Source organism: Diadema setosum, chromosome 17, assembly GCF_964275005.1.
Source record: "Diadema setosum chromosome 17, eeDiaSeto1, whole genome shotgun sequence".
Taxonomy (NCBI): Eukaryota; Metazoa; Echinodermata; class Echinoidea; order Diadematoida; family Diadematidae; genus Diadema; species Diadema setosum.
In genome coordinates, this window is record NC_092701.1 from 12,641,559 (window position 1) to 12,668,582 (window position 27,024).

The window sequence follows — 27,024 nt, forward strand, 5'->3', positions numbered from 1 at the left end:
TGAACTTATCCATACACATCCGGTATCCGGAGGCTGTGTTGGCGTAGCATGGTATCACTCAGCCAGGAATGTCGTGAATCTTTTATCTGATGTCACCCGCATGTCTTCTGAGGAAAGAGAAACCATTCTATAGTTATAAGCTGCAAATCTATGGAAATAAGGAATTAAATTCAGGTCTAATGTCAAAATAACACCAGAAATGTCCAGGAAATGTGTTATATTGACTTAAGAAGTACGGTATTCATGTGAGGTATTTTGATAATCAGCTCTTTGACAATTGCCATGCCCTACAAAGCCATGGAAATATGGTTTGTTGAGTAAAGGCTTTCGTACAGCTTTGCAGATCAATTTGTCAAGTAGAATATATGCTGATCAATCTAAATAGCCAAGTCATCATAGGCAGGTATGCCCTTAGTCCACGTATTAAAAGCATGTGGAAACATTAAGTTGTGACACCAAGCTAACAAATTTCATGATGTTACTATAAAATAATTTTTTAGAGCATTATGACAAGGTACATGACAGCTTTCTCAAGGTTCTGCTCATGATCAGTAGATTTGCACCTTTGCTGACCTCTTAAAGGTGCCTCTCTTGTGTGAACAAGAGCTTGTGAACATCAGCACACACTTTATTTGTACCTCACATCTGATCAAAAGTTTGCATTGTTCAATGTCCCTATTACTTGTGGAAATGGAATACGTACTCCTTGACTGCTTTACATTCAGCTGGATCACCAACTTGTGAATATCCTGGCAACGCTCTAAAAGAATCTTCTTTTGTAGCTTTGTAGGCTCTCCCAAACACTAGCGGGAGGAATGGGTAAGGAATATCATTTTCTCTTCAGGTGTGTCATTTGTTTTTTGAATGGTCAAGTCCCCCCAGGCAGGTGTATTCTGCTGGCCCTCCTTACAAGGTGAAGGCTGGTAAATGTCAAGCATCTTTTGTCCATGTGGTCTGAGGAAAGAGAAACTGTCCTGTAGTCATGAATACATGCAAATTTTAATGAAATAAGGAATTAAATTCAGTTGTAATATCAAAATAACTCTATGAATTTCCCTGGATGTGCTATTAACTTTAAAAAGTATTCATGTGAGGTAATTAAATTATCAGCTCTTTGATGGTTGCAATATCCTACAAACCCATGAAAACATGGTTTGTGTGATAGGGCTAATTGACCAGTGTACCATATGTGATAGGACATTCTAGCTTGTCAATTTGTTTCATGACACCATGCTGATCAAATACATAAATAGCCAAGTCATCATAGACAGGTGTGATATGTCTATAGTCCTCGTAAGCATGTGAAAACATTACTAAGAACTTTGTGACACCGAGTTAATGTATTTTCATAATTCTAATAAATTATTGTTGCTATTGTAGGGCATACAAACATGGTAGGTGACAGCTATCTCAGATCTGTTCAGTAACTTTTGTCATTCATGACTCCTTAGCTGCTTCTCTTGTGTGGAACAAACAGGTTTATGAGCCCATCTGGGGCCCGTTGCATGAAAGTTACAATTATGGTAACTTTGCCATCCAGTGGTAACTTCCATGGAATTCTTGATTCTGATTGGCCATTGAGTATTGTAACAGTACCATGGTAGTTACCATTGGATGGCAAAGTTACCATAATTGTAACTTTTATGCAATGGGCCCCTGGACACACTTTAATACCTTGTACCTGATTAAAGTTTACATTGTTTGATTGCCCATAAAAGTTAACAGTAGAAAGGGGATGCATACAGTGCTTGACAGCTTTTGCACCCGGTAGGTGGATCAGCAACCTGTGAGTTCTCTGTCCATGTGCTAAAAGAATCATCTTATTGTAGCACTGTAGGCTCTCCACATCTAGTGGGAGGAATGGGTTAATGGGTGTATTTGGATGCTCAAGTGCATGGTCATAGTCGGGTGTGATACTGCTAGCCCTCCTAACTAGGTGAAGTCAGGTAAATGTCAAGAATCCCTTGTCCATGTGGTCTGAGGAAATAGAAACCATCCTGTAGTCATAACCTGCAAATCTATGGAAATAAGAAATTAAATTCAGCTTTAATGTCAAAGTAACTCTAGAAATTTCGCTATCTACTATTAACTTTAATATTAGTATTAATGTGAGGTAGTTTGATTATCAGCCCTGTGACAATTGCCATTTTCTACAAAGCCTTGGATGGTTTGTTAAATTATGCTTTACCATCTGTGATAATAGTACAGGTTTATATGCTGAATCAGTTAAATATAGCCAGGTCATCATAGGCAAACATACATTTATGCCCTATAGTCCACGTAAACATGTGAAAACATTACTAAGTTGTGACACCAAGCTAACAAATTTCATATTACTATAATCATTGTTTGTTTGTTTGTTTGTTTGTTTGTTTTTTTTTTTTTTTTGGGGGGGGGGTTTGTAGGGCATAATGGTAAGGAACACGACAGCTTTTTGATAATTCTCTACTCAGTAGATTTGCACCTTTGCTGACCTCATTATGGTGCCTTTCTCGCATAGAACTAGAGTTTGTGAAACCGTCAACACACACTCTATTGATACCTCACATCTGATCACAAGTTTGCGTTGTTCAATGTCACTATTACTTGTGAAGCTTATAATTCCCTGTAAACAAGCAAAAAGTATCTTCTTTTGTAGTGTTGTAGGCTCTCCCAAACACTAGAAGGAGGAATGGGTAAAGAATCATTTTCTCGTCAGGTGTGTCAATAATTTTTTGAATGGTCAAGTCCTCATAGGCGGGTGTATATGTGACTGTGCACCTCAAAACGAACATAAAGTCGCACACACTGATTTTGCGTGAGGACTGAAAATAAGTGAAATGGGTCAACCTAGCCGAACTTGACTTTTTCATATTTTCTGAAAGAGCGGGTCTTCTTTTACATTGTGCTAAAATTTGGTATCATAAAACGGGCAGGAAAGTGTGTTTTTTTAGCAGTTTATCTCGAACATTTTTGGTATAATAGTGTGATTAGTTGTGTCTTTAGAATCCCTTTTTCATTTCTGAAAAACCTTGTCCACACTCTTCACTTTCAACTCTAATAACTTTTGAAAGTATAATGCTACTGCTTTGAAAGTTGGCATTAATTATGGACAGAATGTGTTAATGAGGCATGCTTAATTTCAGTTTAATCTGATAATCCCTTCATTGTTGTTACTCTGGTGGTTTACTTCCTGTTTTTTGTCCCATTCATCGCACAGCCAGCACAGTTTCGTAAAGATTAAGCGCTTGAATAGACACTGTACTTCAGAGCCTCTTTTATGAGTTCACACTTTTCCTGAGTTTGTGCTTTCTTTCCAATATTTAGATAGGTTAGGAGAGTCCATTTGATTTGAGTTATACATCATTTTATAGCTTAAAGTCTGCTCTTTCAGAATATGGTCTTAACTAAAAATTCATGTCTGGCGACTTTTTGTTTGTTTTGAGGTGCAGGGTCACATATACTGCTAGCCCTCCTTACAAGGTGAAGGCAGGTAATGTCAAACATCTTTTGTCCACGTGGTCTGAGGAAATAGAAACCATCCTATAGTCATAACCTGCAAATTTAGGGAAATAAGGAATTACATTCAGATTTTATGTCAAACTAACTCTAGATATATCCCTATGTGCTATTAACTTTCCTAACTTAGTATTCATGTGAGATAGTTTAATTAAATCAACTCTTTGATGATTGCAATGTCCCACAAAACCGTGAAAACATGGTTGGTGTGATAGGACATTTTAGTTTGTCAATTTTTTTTCAAGACACCATGCTGATCAAGTTCATGTAGGCTGTCTTTACACTGAATCAAAAACAGGGAAGTGGTCTGAGAACCAGGCTACTAACAGCTAAACGGCTTTTTACACTTGTAAATTTTTGCCCCCCCCCCCCCCCCCCTTAGCCCCACCGTTGGTACGGGACTATCCTTAGCCCACTTTCTGTTTACACTCGTTTTTGCCAAAGTGGGCTAGCCCCACCGATAGTCCGGTACTATCTGGCCCTGCAAAATAGCAGGTTTAGCACCGCAATTGCGGTGCCAAGCAAGTTAGTGTAAACAGAACGAAAAAATAATCCTGGGCTAAGCGACGGAGACGAAGTCCGGCCCTCACTGACCAATCAGAAACGAGGTAATCAAGTGCTGCCGGTGCGTGCGTGTACGTGTACAGTACACAGCGTGATCATGAATATTCATGTGGTTTGGAAAGTCCAGGGCTATAAGAAATACGAGTGTAAAAAGGTCAGTTTTCTCCTTAGCCCCGGACAAGAGATAGTACGGGACTAATTGGCAAGTATAAAAAGCTAAAAAAATTGGTACAGGACTAACGATAGTCCTGGGACAGAGAAAGTCCGAGGTTAAGAAACACAAGTGTAAAAAGGGCTTAAGCAAGGTAGAGTGGTAGGGAAGTGAGTGAATGGGAGATTGCTGTTTCAGGGGGTTAAAGGGATCTAAAGTTTTGGTTGAGACCTAATTTCAGGTTTCTAACACTGTTTTGGTGAGATAATGAGTAATCTCTTATGAAATATTAAAGGGATTGTAATTCCATGAGGAATTCAACATTTCTTTGCTGAAATCGGTTTCAAAATGGCTGAGATATGCAAAACAAAGCTATTCTAGTAAAGTGGATAGAACCCACCTTGTATTACGATCGCTTTGTTTTACCTTTTTTTTTTTTTAAGATATTTCAGTCATTCAAAACCTGATTTTCATCAGATAAACTTTGAATTCCTCTCAAAATGGTATTCTCTGTCATATTTCATCAATGTTGTGTTGCTATCTTGCAAAAAGTTAAAAGCCAAATTCTCATTTCCGTCAATACTGACTGAGTCATCCCTTTAACAGGGAGGTGGGTCTGGTATAAACCACTGAAATGTTGGATGGCCTTGACCAGGGATGTGAGTCTCACCTCCCTGCCCATAGTCTTGTTGTGCACACATACTCCAGTTCACTGGAGGACCAATATACATGTACCATATTACAAAGTCTCTGTACTTAGATCATCTTGAGCATGCTTGTTGATTACAGTGGCATTTTTCATCAAACCCTTCCCCTGATCTTAGACCTCAGAATACATTTGTAAATAGTATTTGTATATACTGATTAATCTAATTTGCCCCTTGATCACCAGCTGCACCAAGTGGTATGTAGTAACTTTGATGTACACAGGCCTTCCCATAAAGTGAACCATTCAATGAACTATTTCTTGAAAAGAACATTAACATCTATCCTATATTCTAATATCTCAGATACATAGTTGTATACAAATGATGATTTTCTTTATTCACTTTCTTCCAAAAGAGGGAACTTTGTAATCCCATACTGCACAGACACATATTATGGGCCCACTCAATGTCAATAATCTGAATCATCGTGACATGTTTTTCAACATGGATAGTAGGATACATTCTCGGTATTTTATTACTATTTTTTAATGTTTCAGTTATTCAAAACCTGATTTTCATCAAATAAACTTTGAATTCCTCTCAAAATGGTATGCTCTGTCCTATTTCATCAGTGTTTTATTGCTATCTTGCTAAAAGTTAAAAGCCAAATTCTCATTTCCATCAATGCTGACTGAGTCATCCCTTTAACAGAGAGGTGGGCCTGGTATAAACCACATAGAATGTTGGATGGCCTTAACCAGGGATGTGAGTCTCACCTCCCTGCCCATAGACTTGTTGTGCACACATACTCCAGTTCACTGGAGGACCAATATAACTATATGTGCATGTATTACAACTGTACTTTAAGGATCATCTTGAGCATGCTTGTTAACTCTTTACATGCCACGTTCGCACGTCCGACTCAGTCGACGGCGTGCAAACTTCGCATATTCTGCTCAACATACAAAGCCGCCAAAACCGATCGATAAATCGGCGAATCGATCACTGCTAATCCCGTGGCACAATGAAAGCATATCTCGTGCTTTTGTTTCTCTCATATACGGCTTGCATTCTATGTGGTGATTGACTATCAAGCCGTGTTCCCAACTAGATTTGCTCGTACATTCTAAGTTACTGTCACGGTTTTACGTGCAAAAGTCATGCCTTTACAGTAATGTAGCAAGTGGTCATTTAAAAGAAAATTGAAAATAGATTCGTCATATAATTTATATCCAAACAAAGCTTGGCATTCCTCTTTAACCCATTGAGGACGAGTCCCGAGTATACTCGGGCAGGGGCCTATATGGGAAATGCGTGTTGTAGCAAAATCAGTCCGTCCTCAATGGGTTAACTTTGGCTGAGCACTATTATGCCCATCTTAACAGAAATCTGTAGAATTTATACACATTGGAAAAACAGAATTCCTTCTCAAAGCATGACTACCTTCCTGTCTCAGAATAACGTGGCACACAGGGGGTTTCCACCGTGGCACATAAAGAGTTAATCAAAGCACCCATTTCTCACCAAACCCTTCCCCTGATCTTAGACCTCAGAATACATTTATAAATAGTATTTGTATATAAAATGCTGATTAATTTACTAATTTCCCCCTTGATCACATACAGTTTTCTGTATACCAGCCACCCGGAGTGGTAAACAATGTAGTACTGTATGTTACACAGGCCTACCCATAAAGTGAACCATTCAATGAACAATTTCTTGAAAAGAACATTAACGTCTATCCCATATTTTAATATCTCAGATACATAGTTGTATTTATATACAAATGATGATTTTCTTTATTCACTTTCTTCCAAAAGAGGGAACTTTGTAATCCCATACTGCACAGACACATGGGCCTACTGAATGTCAAAAATCTGAATCATCGTGACATGTTTTTCAACATAGATACATTCGGGGTATTTTATTACTTCCGTATTACATATTTGCTTAATGATCCATGTCCACAATCTCTACTTTTTAGTAGGAAACTGTTTTTCCATTGCTGATTGAACTCTTTATGCATGTAGGCCTACATGCCACAGAGTAAAATCACCTTTTTTTGTTAGTGCCACATACTCAGTGAGCTAGCATGTGCAGTCATGCTTTGGGAAAATATTCTATCAGAATCATATAGGTTTGTTTGTAAATGTTATTGAAACATAAGGACATAATAAGCAAAGATCTGGGGCATATGACAAGCTTTGCTTTGATCATGAATTATGGAAATTTATGATTATTTTTCATTAGAAGGACCAGTTATAGCAGCATTGTTATAGAGCCATTATATGACTTTAATTTGCAAACAGTATAGTGACTGAAATTTATAATTTACTTGCAAATCTAGTAGGGAACATTGCTTGATAGTCAGTTAGGGTGGATAGGGTGGGGGGCATACTGGGTGCACACGGCCTCTCTTTATATTTTGTCAAAACAACAGAAAATAAAAAAATGGGATTTTTGATACGATAAAAGCACCTCCCCTTTACGAAACTCCAAGAATCCCCCCGTAAGTCACCACATACATGTAACATGCAAACTACTCGTGCACAGGAATGGAATCGCAAAAATTGCTTTTAAGTTATATTGTAGCATTTGAAATCAATTGGTCAGTTTGGGCAAGTTTGTGATTTGTGCAGAACTTGTCACGCCATCGACTGAATTTGCGCGTAGAAGTGGCACATTAAGAGTTATTTTTGTAATGCATAATTATACTGCTACAGGCTCGTATATTGGCACATTTATATTGTACTTTAGCCCAGAGCTTTACTCTTTGCGCGCATATGTTGTATCATACATTGATTTTTTTTTTTTTGAAAGAAGGTAGCTGGATTGAATGCATAATCATAAAGTAGCATGAAGGCATTATGTGCACCTATATTGTACAGATTAAATTATTTAATGTAATAGCTAATGTATGACCACATGTATGTTTTTTATTGTTTTTCTGTAATTTTTATTTGATTTGTATAATTTCACATGATAATACATTCATCTTGAATGTATAAACACAATAAACAATAAACAATATTGGTTTTGAAAAAAATGTACACACACACACACACACACAGCCATATAGACTATTCATGAGCTGACAAGATTACTGAGCAAGTGGTAAAAGAGATTGCCCAGTTTCAATCACAGAAGCTCAAAATTTTCAAGGCTACATCAATTTATCTTTGGAATGCTTTCCTTTTTTAATTCAGCAGATCTGACCACATCAGTATAAAAACAAAATAAGAAATGACACCTGGTGCATTGTTAGGGATTCATGTTGTTTTTGTTGTTGTTGTTGTTGTTGTTTTTTTTTTTTTGGGGGGGGGGGGTATAATTGTGTCAGAAAATATGACCTTAATTCATTCATTAACAAGAATTTTCAAATTTCATGTTGACACTACAGGATAACTTACATAACCTGAAAGGGACAGTATAGTTTTGGGTGATATTGGGCTTCAGATTTTGAAGTTCTTTTGTGAGATGATGAGTAGCATCTTATGAAATATGGAAGAGCATGTGATTTAAGAGGAATGCAAAGATTATCTGATGAAAAATGCATTTTGAAATGGGTCTAGGGCATTTACTCAATGGGCACGATTAAAACAGACCCTTCCCCTGACCCAAACCTAATCCTCATCCTGAACATAATCCCAACCCTAACCAAAACTCTAAATCCCAAAACTACCCCTAACCCTAGTCTTTATTCTAACTTTACCACCAACCAGTGTGTGTGTGTGTGTGTTGGGGGGGGGGGGGGGGGTAACAGGTAATTGCCCTGATACATTTGAAATGGCTGTGATATTCAAACCAAAGGGATCCTAATCAATGGTTGAACCCACCTTCCTTATAGGATTGCTTTATTTTACTTTGTTTTTGGATATATCAGCCATTTCAAAACCAATTTGAATCAAAGAACCTTAGATTTCCTCGTAGAATTGTATGCTCTGTAACATTTCATAAGTGGTTTTGCAGTACTATCATACAAAAAGTTGAAAACTCAATTCTCAATGCTATAGGGTCCACCATCCCTTAAATTACATTTTGGATGCAATTTGGCTTCATGGTGCCTGACCCTACGAAAAATCCAGTCATTTGCATTGAGTTGTCTGAGTATTCATAAATTATGACTTAGCAGCATAGTGATTGCATCTACTCTGAAACATGGCAAGGTTAATGGTTATGGTTAGGATTAGAAATAGAAATTAAGGGTTCGCTAATGAACATAATTATGAGGTACAATCAAATCTGTAGGCTTTTCTTCGCATGTTACATTTTTTGTTCTGAGAGGAAATAGGTCCAAAAATCCTTAGATATGATCATAAAATGTCCATGCGAGTATACAGTACTTGGGCATGTGTCTATGATGGGAAGTGCGTGTTGTAGCAAAATCAGTCCATCCTCCTTGTCAGTGGTCAGCAAGTCTGCTCTTGTGTGTATAACAAAAAAAAAATTGTATACAATATTCATCATGAGGGAAATATACAGCTCTAAGAACCAATATATTAGGCCTATATTGTCCTGTACCTATATTTGTTGATAGAAAACATGCACACGTTTTAATACACAACTATACAACCACCAACAAATGGGAGTGTCAAGCTGTTCTTCTTATCTGGAAAATGAAAGGTGACATAATCTTAATTTCTTCACTATATTTTGAACAAGATGAAAAATATAGGGCCTAAACTCCAGAAAAATTCATTGTATGCAATGACTTTTAAAGGGGCTGTACAGTAGGCCTACTGGTTGAGGTGGCTGGGATTCATGTTTTTACATTCCTAAGTGAGATAATGAGAAACCTCTTATGAAATATGAAAGCGAGAGCATAAAATTTTGAGAAGAATTCAACTTATAGGCCTATTTGATGACAATTGGTTTTCAAACGGCTGAGATATCCCAAAAGCGATAAAAATGAAAGACTACAGGCCTGGCTTTTATTAGGATCTCTTTGTTTCACCTCGTTTTTGGATATCTCAGCCATTTCAAAAGTGATTTTCATCAATAAACTTTGGATACCCCTTTGAATGGCATGCTCTTTGATAACTCATAGATTGGTTTCTGAATATCTTGCAAAATGTTAAAAGCTAGAATGTATGCAAAATGTTAAAATATGCCTCGACTAGAACTGTACAAACCCTTTTCAATAATTATCAATCTGTACTTTTACTGATGTGTATCATGACCAGACATCTTTCTCTTCTCAATGGTGATGGAAGTAATCTCCTCATCAACACTTTCTCTTTGAAAAGGAATGATGATCACTCTTTTTCAATATATAAAGCCTACCATACGAGAATATTTTTAGCAGGTAAACTGGTATAATGAAGCTATGTGGAGCGTACAGACCTACATTCTCTTGATCCGTTTGCATATCTCTGATGGGGTTTATGTTTGATGTATATCCAATGAACAACAAATATTTGCATATGTAATGGCAAAACTGTACCATTCTTTTATATGGGATCTTTGAAACCATCCTGCTCTTGTACCTCGGTACTATATTGGGACCATTGTGAGGGGTATGAAGGTAATCTTCCTGACTGGTTTGGATCACCTAGTTTTTATAGCACTAGGAGGAACCATGTATAGTATTCCCTTCCACTACGGTGTAAGATTAGACTGACTGGCACACCCCGTCTGTGCATGAGGCTTATGCAAATATTAACAGGGATCTTTAAAATGTGACTGTTGCACTTGGGTTGTTGTTTTTTTTTTTCAAATGTGAAGCTACTTGTGCCTATGAAACAACAACCCTACAGTTTTGGTGATTTATCAACACAACTGTTGCAAGGGCAAAACGAGAAAAAAAAAAACAGTTGGTCTGAGAACCAGACTACTAACAGCTAAACGAGCGTGTACCAGAGAGTGGTAGGGAAGTGCAGTGAAAGAATAAGAGATTGCTGTTTCACCATGAAGAATGTTGGCTGGCCTTGACCAGGGATGTGAGTCTCACCTCCCTGCCCGTATGCTTGTTGTGCACACATACTCCCAGTTCACTGGAGGGCCAATATACTGGAGGGCTTTTGAAGAAATGCACGTCACAATCACAGTAATACTAGGGAGGTGGTGGACATTAGAATAATGGGTTTATCTCAAGCATGCATGTGCTTGTATTTCTCATCTATACCTTTCCCTACTGTAAGACATCAAAATAATATTCCCAAATAGTAATTTCAAGCAGTATTTGTATGTATATGATGCTGCTTCTAATTTGCTCCTTGAACATAATAAACTGTAATAAGTCAGCTCAGCTCCAGTAGTATCCTGTACCCCAAAATTGTTTTAAAAAAGATACTTTTATAAGACAAAGTGCTGAGTTGATGGAACAGATTATCCATGTTATCAAAATAATGGGAGCCCGTATACTATAGAAACAAAGGGCTTTCTTTTGTAAATGTAATTTGTACTCAATAAAGAGCTATTCCCCCAAACTGTATTACAATGGGAAATACACAGTAGGCCTATGTGGAAGTACAAGTGAATTACAAAGAATAATATGTTAATGTATTTAATATTTTTTCCTATGAAGATTCCTATCCAAATTAACGCCAAGAAATTTGATGGAATCCGTTAGCTCAAGTAATATAGATTCAATTGAAAACTACCATAGTGTGAGCATGAGTGTGGAGCATCCCAAATACCAATCCATACGAAAGGGGGTACACCATTCTCCTGATCCTGGTCTAATTACTACAGACCTGTCAGTCTGACCTGATGTGTATGGTGAATCCATTATTCATGATTATATTATGAAGCACCTTGACATTAATGATCTAGAGTGTATACAGTATGTACATGTATATGGTTTTCATTCCAATTATGCGCATGTTCTCTTCAACAGTTGCATGAAGCTCTTGTCAAGAGTCCTTGACAGTGGTGACAGTTCTTCTGAAGACAAAGGCTTTTGATTGTGTCTCCTATAACAGGATTCCTGGCATTAATGAGAATATGTTGAGCTGGATTGAGGGTTTTCTCTCTCATAGGATGCACATTAAGTGTCGCTGTCCACGGTGGGGCGACAACACCCCGTATCTACAAAATGTCAAATGTTCAGGAGAGCCAAAAAACATGGCGGCCAAAACACTGTGGCGAATGGGAGAGCCTTTCCTTTGACATACCCTGGTGGCTTCATTTTTGGAGTAAGACAGTTAGGATTATTAGACCATTAATCTAAAAAAGTCATTTTCACCAAAATTGCAGATACAAGGTCTTGCCACCCCAGTGACGAATTATGCTAGTTCATACATTACAAACATAATGTAATGTAGGCCCTGCATGCATGCATGCAGACATGCCAAGTTTCTCAAGTGCCTGCGATAGAGGAAGAAAAGTGAATAGGTGGGAGAAGGGTGTTCCCGCTGTTATGGGAATTTTTTTTTCTGTTTTGAATTAGAAATTGTGCATGTTGGTAGTACATAGTATGCAATAATTTTTCTTGCATATAATTCCAAGGAGGAGCTCACCTACTACATCCTTGGTAATTCTCATCTACTGTATATGATGTGGAAGATCTTGGTAATTTCTGGCCTAAATTGTGGTCAAAGGTGAATGAGTCTAAAATATGACAAACATAATATTAGAATGGGCAATTTCTAGTGACATCCCTGATAATCTATTATAAGTACTGAATAGCTGTTATTTGTCAGATATATATATTTTAAAAAAGATATTTGTAAGATAAAGCCATGATTGTATATAGGTACCCTTTCAAGCAAATTGAAAAAAAAAAGAAAGTTCAAACGAAAAAGTTCTCATTAGCAGGCTTATCACCCAATGTGTATTGCATTGATATGTGTTCTTTGTTTTTTGAGAGCATTATTGCTGGGGTGGTAAGACTTACTTAGTCAGCATGATATGCCAAATGTTTCGAGAGGTTTTTATTTCCATGAATTTCGCAAGTCAGGTGCTATTCGCAAAATAAAAGACACACGAAAATGCTGACTCTGATCCTGATATGGATGTAACGCACATGTGTACATTTCTTTATTCAGTACAAAACTCCACCATTATGAATATAACCACTTGCAAAATCGTCGGGAAGTCCCCTTTCATTAAAATTAAGACCTATTAAATAGCCTATATGGTGAATACAGTAGGTCACTGGGGCAAGACTCCAGGGGGTCTGTAAATCACCACATTGTGACACTAATACTTCATAAGTCAATACCACAGAAAAGCTCATTTCAAATTGTACTCTTGACATAAATTATTTTTTTGGCTCAAGTGAGCTATTGCGATCGCCCTTCGTCCGGTGTCCGTCGAGCGTTGTGCATCGTGCGTCGTCCATCATGCGTAAACTTTTTTACATTTTCATCTTCTTCTTGAAAACCCCAAGACCGATTTCCATCAAACTTGGCAGGCAGCATCCCTACGGGGTAAGGAACTCAATGTCTTAAAATGGGCACCATGCCCCATCCAGGGGGCCCCCAGGGGGGCCCAAACCCCCCAAAATTAAGGAATCTGTAAAAATCTTCTTCTCTAGAACCAGAAGTGATAGAGCTAAGTTAATACTATGAGTTAGTACATTGATGACTGTAGTTTCAAGTTTGTTCATGGCAGAATCAGGGGTGCCCCCCTTGGGACCCAGGGGAGGGGGTGGGGAGGGGTCCTAATGGGGCATAAATTGTACATTTTCATCTTCTTCTTAAGAACCCCATGACCCATTTTCACCAAACTTGGCAGGTAGCATCCCTAGGGGGTTAGGAACTCAATTTGTTAAAATGGGCACCATGCCCCACCCAGGGGGCCCCCTGGGGGGCCCAACCCCCCCCCCCCCCAAAAAAAAAAAGAATAATAAATAAATAAAAAATGAAGGAATCTTTAAAAATAAATTCTCTAGTATCAGAAGTTATAGAGCTAAGATAATACTATGGGTGAGTACATTAATGACTGTAGTTTCAAGTTTGTTCATAGCAGATCCAGGGGTGCCCCTCTTGGGGGCAGGGGGGGGGGGGTGGGAAGGTTCAAATAGGGGCCTGAATTGTTCATTTTGATCTTCTTCCTGAAAACCTCTTGATGGCTTTTCGTCAAACTTGGCAGGTAGCATCCCTAGGGGGTCAGGATCTCAATTTATAAAAAATGGGCACCATGCCCCACCCCGAGGGCCCAAGGGGGCCCCAATTCCCCTAAGGAATCTTTAAAAATTTGGGCCCTTATTGTACATTTTCATCTTCTATTTGAGAATGCCTGGTCAAATTTTAGTAGAGCTGTGAATAATTTAGATTAGTGACTGCATGAAAGGTGAACTTGCGATACTCAGGTGAGCGCTAGACCCGCGGGTCTCGTTTTTGCCAGTATGATTTCGTGATCTTATAGGCCTACATGTATAATAGAAACATAAGCAGATTAACACATTACAACATTAGCGAAAAGATACTTTTACATCTTAAGTGACTTCAATATACTGTATCCTTGAATTGACAGTATAGAGTACAGTATGATTCTTTCCTTGTTAAAAAAGTGGATATGAGATTCATAAGACAAACCTGCTTTTACCTGAAAAATAAAATGGACTACATGAGTACATACTTGCCTATGTAGACTTGAATATACAACTTAAGTTTATTGCCAGCCCTCAAGAGAAAGTGAGCTTCTTAACCCATTCCTCCCGCAATTCTCCAAGCACCTTCAATGCACCCAAATTATCAATATAATTTTTTTTTTTTGCAGGTTGGTAGAGGAGGACAGGTTGGTAATGGGTTAATAATGTTTGCTATTTTCAGATCAACCACAAATTGAATATAAAGTTTACCAGTAGGGCTGTTTGCAGTAATACCAGACAACCCGTCTTTCCACTTTCTGATCAATATTCCTCTTCAAAACTAAAGAGAACTTGTTCAGATTCATGAAATTCTTCCTTCGAGATGTTTTATCATTATCATTGTTATTATTGTCATTATTGTTATTATTATTATTATTATTATTATTATTATTATTATTATTATTATCATCATTATTATTATTATTGTTATTGTTATTGTTATTATTATTATTATTATTATTACTATTATTATTAGCCGTAGTATTAGTATCTTATTCAGCTTTCAATCACAAATATCAATATTACATTTTTCGAAATCAGAACATACACTGGAGTGGTAAGGGTGCACCACGTTGGGCAGCCCGGATCTAAAAAGAGTCAACTAAATGACTTGGGCCCTCACACCATCCTCCCCAACCCACCTGGTGCACCCAAAACAGTCAGTTTACAATATAAAATGATACAAATTTCATTATGAGGTATAAATAAAAAACAAAACAACTGTTTCTTTGTGTCAAATAAAGATATGTGTAACTACCAATCTTTCTTACTACATTCAAATATCAGAGGTAATTTTCTACGTGAGAAGACTTGCAATATACTTTACATATTGTATTGATATGCCAGCTCTTAAATGGCTAATGACATCAAAACATGAATCCCACAAGAATTGGAACAATCATCCCCCAGCATTCCCACTGATTCCCACTGATCAGTTACAAGCCATCCACTTTAAACTAGCTCACATGAATACTTCTGGAGTCAATAACACATGCAGACATTTCTGGTGTTATTTTGACATTAGAGCTGAATTTAATTCCTTATTTCCCTGAATTTGCATGTTATGACTAGAGGATGGTCTCTCTTTCATGAGATGACATGGACAAAAGATTAATAACATTTACCTGCCTTCACCTAGTTAGGAGGGCTAACAGTACATACACCTGCCTGTGAGGACTTGAGTATCCAAATACACCCATTAACCCATTCCTCCCACTATATTTGGAGAGCCTACAATTCTACAATGAGAAGATTCTTTTAGCACATGGACAGAGAACTCACAGGTTGCTGATCCACCTGTGCAAAAGCTGTCAAGCACTACATGCATCCCCTTTCTACTGTTAACTATTATGGCGAATCAAACGATGAAAACTTTAATCGGATGCAAGGTATCAATAAAGTGTGTCCTGATGGGATCACAAACCCGTTTGTTCCACACAAGAGAAACACCTAATGGGTCACAAACGCAACAACAAAAAGTTACTGAACAGATCTGTGATAGCTGTCATGTACCATTTTTGAACGCCCTACAAAAGAAACAATAATTTATTAAAATTATGAAATACATAAACTTGGTGTCACAACTTAGTACTATTTTCACCAGCTTACGAGGACTAAAGGTATATACACCTGCCTATGATGACTTGGCTATATGAACTTGATCAGCATGGTGTCATGAAACAAGTTGACATGCCAAAATGTCCTATCACATATGGTACACTGTATTTCAAGCCCTATCACACAAACCATGTTTTTCCGGTTTAGTAGGGTATTGCAAAGAGCTGATAATTTTACTACCTTACATGAATACTTATTAAAGTTAATAGTCCATAGGGAAGTTTCTCGAGTTATTTTGACATTACAGCTGTATTTAATTCCTTATTTCGCTAAATTTGCAGGTTATGACTACAGGACGGTTTCTATTTGCTCAGACCACATGGACAAAAGATGTTTGACATTTACCTGCCTTTACCTTGTAAGGAGGGCTAGCATTATATACACCTGCCTAGGAGGACTTGGCCAACTTTAATATTGACACACATGAATAGAAAATGATATTCTTTACCCGTTCCTCCTGCTAGTTTTGGGGAGAGTCTACTAAGCTACAAAAGAAGATTCTTTTAGAGCGTTGACAGAGAATCAAGTTGGTGATCCAGCTGATGTAAAGCAGTCAAGGATTACATGTATTCCGTTTTCACAAGTAAAAGTGACATTGGACAATGCAAACTTTTGATCAGATGTGAGGTATCAATAGAGTGTGTGCTGATGGTTTCACAAGCTCTTGTTCACACAAGAGAGGCACCTAAATGAGGTCAGCAAAGGTGCAACTCTACTGAGCAGAGCCTTGAAAGCTGTCATGTACCTTGTCAGAATGCCCTACAAAAGAAACAATGATCATAGTAATATCATGAAATTTGGGAGCTTGGTGTCACAAACTTAGTAATATTTCCACATGCTTATGTGGATTAAAGGCATATATACCTGCCTATGATGACTTGGCTATATTACATTGATCAGCATACATTTTATTTGACAAATTGGTCTGGAAACCTGTACTATCACAGATTGTAAAGTCGTTACTAAACAAATCATATTTTCATGGCTTTTGTAGGACGTGGCAATTGTCAAAGAGCTGATAATTGATATATCTCACATGAATACTTCTCAAGTCAATATCACGTATGGACATTTTTGGTGTCATTTTGACATTAGAGCTGAATTTTATTCCTTATTTCCATAGATTTGCAGGTTATGACTAGAGGATGGTTTCTCTTTCCTCAGACCATGTGGACAAAGGACTCATGACATTTACCTACCTTCACCTAGGAGGGCTAGCAGTATTTACACCTGCCTATGAGGACTTGAGTACACCCCTTACCACATTCCTCCCACTAGTTTTGGAGAGCCTACAATACTACAATGTATGAGAACATTCTATTAGCACATGGACAGAGAACTCACAGGTTGCTGATCCACCTGTGCAAAAGCTGTCAAGCACCACATGCATCCCCTTTCTACTGTTAACTATTATGGCGAATCAAACGATGCAAACTTTAATCAGGTGCAAGGTATCAATAAAGTGTGTCCTGATGGGCTCACAAACCCATTTGTTCCACACAAAGAGAAGCACCTAAGGGGTCACCAATGCAAAAAAAAAAAAAAAAAGTTACTGAACAAATCTGTAGTAGCTGTCACGTACCATGTTTGAACGCCCTACAAAAGAAACAATAATCTATTGAAATCATGAAATACATAAATTTGGTGTCACAACTTAGTAATATCTTCACCAGCTTACGAGGACTAAAGCCATATACACCTGCCTATGATGACTCGGCTATATGAACTTGATCAGCATGGTGTAATGTCATGAAACAACGTGGCAAGCTAAAATGTCCTATCACATATGGTACACTATATTTCAAGTCCTATCACACAAACCATGTTTTCCCGGTTTTGTAGGGCGTTGCAATCCTCAAAGAGCTGATAACTTAACTACCCTACATGAATACTTATTGAAGTTAATAGCCCATAGGGACATTTCTAGAGTTATTTTGACATTACAGCTGAATTTAATTCCTTATTTCCCTAAATTTGCAGGTTATGACTACAGGATGTTTCTATTTGCTCAGACGACATGGACAAAAGATGCTTGACATTTACTTGTCTTCACCTTGTTAGGAAGGCCAGCAGTATGTACACCTGTAAACTTATGGACACACTTGAATAGAAAATGATATGCTTTACCCATTCCTACTGCTAGTATTTTGGGAGAGTCTACAAAGCTACAAAATAAGATTCTCTTAGAGCGTTGACAGGGAAGTCACAAGTTGGTGATCCAGCTGATGTAAAGCAGTCAAGGATTACATGTATTCCATTTTCACAAGTAAAAGTGTCATCGGACAATGCAAACTTTTGATCAGATGTGAGGTATCAATAGAGTGTGTCCTGATGGTTTCACAAGCTCATGTTAACACAAGAGAGGCACCTCATTGAGGTCAGGAACGGTGCAATTCTACTGAGCAGAACCTTGAAAGCTGTCACGTACCTTGTCATAATGCCCTACAAAAGAAACAATGATTATAGTAATATCATGAAATTTGTGAGCTTGGTGTCACAACTTAGTAATATTTCCACATGCTTACGTGGACTAAGGGCATATATACCTGACTATGATGACTTGGCTATATTGAATTGAACAGCAAAAGATATTGACAAATTGGTCTCCAAACCTGTACTATCACAGATTGTAATATCATTACTAAACAAATCATATTTTCATGGCTTTGAAGGGCGTGGCAATTGTCAAAGAGCTGATAGTTAATTTATCTCACATGAATACTTCTCAAGTCAGTGTCACGTAAGGACATTTTTGGTGTCATTTTGACATATGAGCTGAATTTTATTCCTTAATTCCCATAAATTTGCTGGTTATGACGAGAGGATGGTTTCTCTTTCCTCAGAACAAGTGGACAAAAGACTCATTACATTTACCTGCCTTCACCTAGTTAGGAGGGTTAGCAGTATATACACCTGCCTATAAGGACTTGAGTATCCAAATACACCCCTGAACACATTCCTCCCAGTAGTTTTGGAGAGCCTGCAATACAATGAGAATATTTTTTTAGAACATGGGCAGAGAACACGCAGGTTGCTGATCAACCTGGGTAAAAGCTGTAAAGCACTACATGCATCCCCTTTCCACTGTTAACTATTATGGCGAATCAAACGATGAAAACTTTAATAATCGGGTGCAAGGTATCAAAGTTTGTCCTGATGGGCTCAGAAACCCGTTTGTTCCACACAAGAGAAACACCTAAGGGGTCACAAATGCCAAAAAAAAAAAAAAAAAAATACTGAGCACTAGATCTGTGATAGCTGTCGCGTACCATGTTTGAACGCCCTACATATTAAAGAAACAATGATTTATCAAAATTATGAAGCCCTAATTCTAAGCCCTATCCCACAAACAATGCTTCCCCGGTTCTGAAGTGCATTGCAATCGTCAAAGAGTTGATAATTAAACTACCCTACATGAATACTTATTGAAGTTAATAGCACATAGGGTCATTTCTGGAGTTATTTTGACATTACACCTAAATTTAATTCCTTATTTCATTAAATTTGCAGGTTATGACTACAGGATGGTTTCTACTTCCTCATACCACATGGACAAAAGTTGCTTGGCATTTACCTGCCTTCACCTTGTTAGGAGGGCTATCAGTATATACACCTGGCTATGAGGACGGGACCATTAAAAAAACTTATTAACACAACTGAATGGAAAATGATATTCTTTACCCATTCCTCCTGCTCGTATTTGTTAGAGTCTACAAAGCTACAAAAAGCTGCCACGTACCATGTTTGAACGCCCTACAAATGAAAGAAACAATAATATATCAAAACTATGAAATACATAAACTTGGTGTCACAACTTAGTAATATTTACACCTGGTTACGAGGACTAAAGCCATATACACCTGCCTATGATGACTTGGCTATATGAACCTGATCAGCATGATGTAATGTGATGAAACAAGTTGGAAAGCTAAAATGTCCTATTACATATGGTGCACTATTTTTCAAGTCCTATCACACAAACCATCTTTTCCATCCAGACTTGACCATCCAAAAAACTTGACACACCTGAATAGAAAATGATATTGTTTACCCATTCCTTCTGCTAGTATTTGGGAGAGTCTACAAAGCTACAAAATCTTGATTCTTTTACAGCGTTGACAGGGAAGTAACAAGTTGGTGAACCAGCTAATGTAAAGCAGTCAAGGATTACATGTATTCCATTTTCACAGGTAAAAGTGACATTAAACAATGCAAACTTTTGATCAGATGTGAGGTATCAACAGAGTGTGTGCTGATGGTTTCACAAGCTCTTGTTCACACAAGAGAGGCACCTTAATGAGGTCAGCAAAGGTGCAACTCTACTGAGCAGAGCCTTGAAAGCTGTCACGTACCTTGTCATAATGCCCTACAAAAGAAACAATGATTATAGTAATATCATGAAATTTGTCAGCTTGGTGTCACAACTTAGTAATATTTCCACATGCTTACGTGGACTAAGGGCATATATACCTGCCTATGAGGACTTGGGTATATTGAAATGATCAGCATATATCTTATTTGACAAATTGGTCTGCAAACCTGTACTATCACAGATTGTAAAGTCGTTACTAAACAAATCATATTTTCATGGCTTTGAAGGGCGTGGCAATTGTCAAAGAGCTGATAACTAATCTACCTCACATGAATACTTCTCAAGTCAATATCACGTAAGGACATTTTCGGTGTCATTTTGACATTAGAGCTGAATTTTATTCCTTATTTCCATAAATTTGCAGGTTATGACTAGAGAATGGATCTCTTTCCTCAGACCACGTCGACAAAAGACTCATCACATTTACCTGCCTTCACCTAGTTAGGAGGGCTAGCAGTATATACACCTGCCTATGAGGACTTCAGTATCCAAATACACCCGTTAACACATTCCTCCCACTAGGTTTGTAGAGCCTACATTACTGCAATGAGAAGATTCTTTTAGCACATGGACAGAGAACAATAAGGTTGCTGATCCACCAGCACAAAAGCTGTCAAGCACTACATGCATCCCCTTTCTACTGTTAAACTATTAAGGCGAATCAAACGATGGAAACTTTAATCGAGTGCAAGGTATCAAAGTGTGTCCTGATGGGCTCAGAAACCCGTTTCTTCCACACAAGAGAAACACCTAAGGGGTCAGAAATGCAAAAAAAAAAAAAAAAAAAATACTGAGCACTAGATCTGTGATAGCTGTCGCGTACCATGTTTAAACGCAATACATATTAAAGAAACAATAATTTATTAAAATTATGAAATATATAAACTTGGTGTCACAACTTAGTAATATTTACACCTGCTTACGAGGACTAAAGCCATTTACACCTGCCTATGATGACTCGGCTATATGAACCTGATCAGCATGGTGTAATGTCATGGAACAAGTTCGCAAGCTAAATGTCCTATTACATATGTTACACTATATTTCAAGCCCTATCACGCAAACCATGTTTTCACGGTTTTGTAGGGCAATGCAATCGTCAAAGAGCTGATAATTAAACTACCCTACCTGAATACTTATTGAAGTTAATAGCACATAGGGTCAATTCTGGAGTTATTTTGACATTACAACTGAATTTAATTCCTTATTTCATTAAATTTGCAGGTTATGACTACAGGATGGTTTCTACTTCCTCATACCACATGGACAAAAGTTGCTTGGCATTTACCTGCCTTCACCTTGTTAGGAGGGCTATCAGTATATACACCTGCCTATGAGGACGTGACCATTAAAAAAACTTATTAACACACCTGAATGGAAAATGATATTCTTTACCAATTCCTCCTGCTCGTATTTGTTAGAGTCTACAAAGCTACAAAAAGCTGTCACGTACCATGTTTGAACGCCCTACAAATGAAAGAAACAATAATATATCAAAACTATGAAATACATAAACTTGGTGTCACAACTTAGTAATATTTACACCTGGTTACGAGGACTAAAGCCATATACACCTGCCTATGATGACTTGGCTATATGAACCTGATCAGCATGGTGTAATGTGATGAAACAAGTTGGAAAGCTAAAATGTCCTATTACATATGGTGCACTATTTTTCAAGTCCTATCACCCAAACATCTTTTCCATCCAGACTTGACCATCCAAAAAACTTGACACACCTGAATAGAAAATGATATTGTTTACCCATTCCTTCTGCTAGTATTTGGGAGAGTCTACAAAGCTACAAAATCTTGATTCTTTTACAGCATTGACAGGGAAGTCACAAGTTGGTGAACCAGCTAATGTAAAGCAGTCAAGGATTACATGTATTCCATTTTCACAGGTAAAAGTGACATTAAACAATGCAAACTTTTGATCAGATGTGAGGTATCAACAGAGTGTGTTCTGATGGTTTCACAAGCTCTTGTTCACACAAGAGAGGCACCTTAATGAGGTCAGCAAAGGTGCAACTCTACTGAGCAGAGCCTTGAAAGCTGTCACGTACCTTGTCATAATGCCCTACAAAAGAAACAATGATTATAGTAATATCATGAAATTTGTGTGCTTGCTGTCACAACTTAGTAATATTTCCACATGATTACGTGGACTAAGGGCATATATACCTGCCTATGAGGACTTGGGTATATTGAAATGATCAGCATATATCTTATTTGACAAATTGGTCTGTAAACCTGTACTATCACAGATTGTAAAGTCGTTACTAAACAAATCATATTTTCATGGCTTTGAAGGGCGTGGCAATTGTCAAAGAGCTGATAACTAATCTACCTCACATGAATACTTCTCAAGTCAATATCACGTAAGGACATTTTCGGTGACATTAGAGCTGAATTTTATTCCTTATTTCCATAAATTTGCAGGTTATGACTAGAGAATGGATCTCTTTCCTCAGACCACGTCGACAAAAGACTCATCACATTTACCTGCCTTCACCTAGTTAGGAGGGCTAGCTGTATGTACACCTGCCTATGAGGACTTGAGTATCCAAATACACCCGTTAACATATTCCTCCCACTAGGTTTGTAGAGCCTACATTACTACAATGAGAAGATTCTTTTAGCACATGGACAGAGAACAATAAGGTTGCTCATCCACCTGTACAAAAGCTGTCAAGCACTACATGCATCCCCTTTGTACTGTTAACTATTATGGCGAATCAAACGATGCAAACTTAATCGAGTGCAAGGTATCAAAGTGTGTCCTGATGGGCTCAGAAACCCGTTTGTTCCACACAAGAGAAACACCTAAGGGGTCACAAATGCCCAAAAAAAAAAAAAAAAAACCCACCAAAACACAATACTGAGCACTAGATCTGTGATAGCTGTCGCGTACCATGTTTGAACGCCCTACATATTAAAGAAACAATAATTTATTAAAATTATGAAATACATAAACTTGGTGTCACAACTTAGTAATATTTACACCTGCTTACGAGGACTATAGCCATTTACACCTGCCTATGATGACTCGGCTATATGAACTTGATCAGCATGGTGTAATGTCATGGAACAAGTTCGCAAGCTAAAATGTCCTTGTTACACTATATTTCAAGCCCTATCACGCAAACCATGTTTTCACGGTTTTGTAGGGTAATGCAATCGTCAAAGAGCTGATAATTAAACTACCCTACCTGAATACTTATTGAAGTTAATAGCACATAGGGTCATTTCTGGAGTTATTTTGACATTACACCTGAATTTAATTCCTTATTTCATTAAATTTGCAGGTTATGACTACAGGATGGTTTCTACTTCCTCATACCACATGGACAAAAGTTGCTCGGCATTTACCTGCCTTCACCTTGTTAGGAGGGCTATCAGTATATACACCTGGCTATGAGGACGGGACCATTAAAAAAACTTATTAACACACCTGAATGGAAAATTATATTCTTTACCAATTCCTCCTGCTCGTATTTGTTAGAGTCTACAAAGCTACAAAAAGCTGTCACGTACCATGTTTGAACGCCCTACAAATGAAAGAAACAATAATATATCAAAACTATGAAATACATAAACTTGGTGTCACAACTTAGTAATATTTACACCTGGTTACGAGGACTAAAGCCATATACACCTGCCTATGATGACTTGGCTATATGAACCTGATCAGCATGGTGTAATGTGATGAAACAAGTTGGAAAGCTAAAATGTCCTATTACATATGGTGCACTATTTTTCAAGTCCTATCACACAAACCATCTTTTCCATCCAGACTTAACCATCCAAAAAACTTGACACACCTGAATAGAAAATGATATTGTTTACCCATTCCTTCTGCTAGTATTTGGGAGAGTCTACAAAGCTACAAAATCTTGATTCTTTTACAGCGTTGACAGGGAAGTCACAAGTTGGTGAACCAGCTAATGTAAAGCAGTCAAGGATTACATGTATTCCATTTTCACAGGTAAAAGTGACATTAAACAATGCAAACTTTTGATCAGATGTGAGGTATCAACAGAGTGTGTGCTGATGGTTTCACAAGCTCTTGTTCACACAAGAGAGGCACCTAAATGAGGTCAGCAAAGGTGCAACTCTACTGAGCAGAGCCTTGAAAGCTGTCACGTACCTCATAATGCCCTACAAAAGAAACAATGATTATAGTAATATCATGAAATTTGTCTGCTTGGTGTCACAACTTAGTAATATTTCCACATGCTTACGTGGACTAAGGGCATATATACCTGCCTATGAGGACTTGGGTATATTGAAATGATCAGTATATATCTTATTTGACAAATTGGTCTGGAAACCTGTACTATCACAGATTGTAAAGTCGTTACTAAACAAATCATATTTTCATGGCTTTGAAGGGCGTGACAATTGTCAAAGAGCTGATAACTATCTACCTCACATGAATACTTCTCAAGTCAATATCACGTAAGGACATTTTCGGTGACATTAGAGCTGAATTTTATTCCTTATTTCCATAAATTTGCAGGTTATGACTAGAGAATGGATCTCTTTCCTCAAACCACGTGGACAAAAGACTCATCACATTTACCTGCCTTCACCTAGTTAGGAGGGCTAGCAGTATATACACCTGCCTATGAGGACTTGAGTATCCAAATACACCCGTTAACATATTCCTCCCACTAGGTTTGTAGAGCCTACATTACTACAATGAGAAGATTCTTTTAGCACATGGACAGAGAACAATAAGGTTGCTGATCCACCTGTACAAAAGCTGTCAAGCACTACATGCATCCCCTTTCTACTGTTAACTATTATGGCGAATCAAACGATGCAAACTTAATCGAGTGCAAGGTATCAAAGTGTGTCCTGATGGGCTCAGAAACCCGTTTGTTCCACACAAGAGAAACACCTAAGGGGTCAGAAATGCCAAAAAAAAAAAAAAAAACCACACACAATACTGAGCGCAAGATCTGTGATAGCTGTCGCGTACCATGTTTGAACGCAATACATATTAAAGAAACAATAATTTATTAAAATTATGAAATACATAAACTTGGTGTCACAACTTAGTAATATTTACACCTGCTTACGAGGACTATAGCCATTTACACCTGCCTATGATGACTCGGCTATATGAACCTGATCAGCATGGTGTAATGTCATGGAACAAGTTCGCAAGCTAAAATGTCCTATTATATATGTTACACTATATTTCAAGCCCTATCACGCAAACCATGTTTTCACGGTTTTGTAGGGTAATGCAATCGTCAAAGAGCTGATAATTAAACTACCCTACCTGAATACTTATTGAAGTTAATAGCACATAGGCTCATTTCTGGAGTTATTTTGACATTACACCTGAATTTAATTCCTTATTTCATTAAATTTGCAGGTTATGACTACAGGATGGTTTCTACTTCCTCATACCACATGGACAAAAGTTGCTTGGCATTTACCTGCCTTCACCTTGTTAGGAGGGCTATCAGTATATACACCTGGCTATGAGGACGGGACCATTAAAAAAACTTATTAACACACCTGAATGGAAAATTATATTCTTTACCAATTCCTCCTGCTCGTATTTGTTAGAGTCTACAAAGCTACAAAAAGCTGTCACGTACCATGTTTGAACGCCCTACAAATGAAAGAAACAATAATATATCAAAACTATGAAATATATAAACTTGGTGTCACAACTTAGTAATATTTACACCTGGTTACGAGGACTAAAGCCATATACACCTGCCTATGATGACTTGGCTATATGAACCTGATCAGCATGGTGTAATGTGATGAAACAAGTTGGAAAGCTAAAATGTCCTATTACATATGGTGGACTATTTTTCAAGTCCTATCACACAAACCATCTTTTCCATCCAGACTTAACCATCCAAAAAACTTGACACACCTGAATAGAAAATGATATTGTTTACCCATTCCTTCTGCTAGTATTTGGGAGAGTCTACAAAGCTACAAAATCTTGATTCTTTTACAGCGTTGACAGGGAAGTAACAAGTTGGTGAACCAGCTAATGTAAAGCAGTCAAGGATTACATGTATTCCATTTTCACAGGTAAAAGTGACATTAAACAATGCAAACTTTTGATCAGATGTGAGGTATCAACAGAGTGCATGTGTGCTGATGGTTTCACAAGCTCTTGTTCACACAAGAGAGGCACCTAAATGAGGTCAGCAAAGGTGCAACTCTACTGAGCAGAGCCTTGAAAGCTGTCACGTACCTTGTCATAATGCCCTACAAAAGAAACAATGATTATAGCAATATCATGAAATTTGTTTGCTTGGTGTCACAACTTAGTAATATTTCCACATGATTACGTGGACTAAGGGCATATATACCTGCCTATGAGGACTTGGGTATATTGAAATGATCAGTATATATCTTATTTGACAAATTGGTCTGCAAACCTGTACTATCACAGATTGTAAAGTCGTTACTAAACAAATCATATTTTCATGGCTTTGAAGGGCGTGGCAATTGTCAAAGAGCTGATAACTATCTACCTCACATGAATACTTCTCAAGTCAATATCACGTAAGGACATTTTCGGTGACATTAGAGCTGAATTTTATTCCTTATTTCCATAAATTTGCAGGTTATGACTAGAGAATGGATCTCTTTCC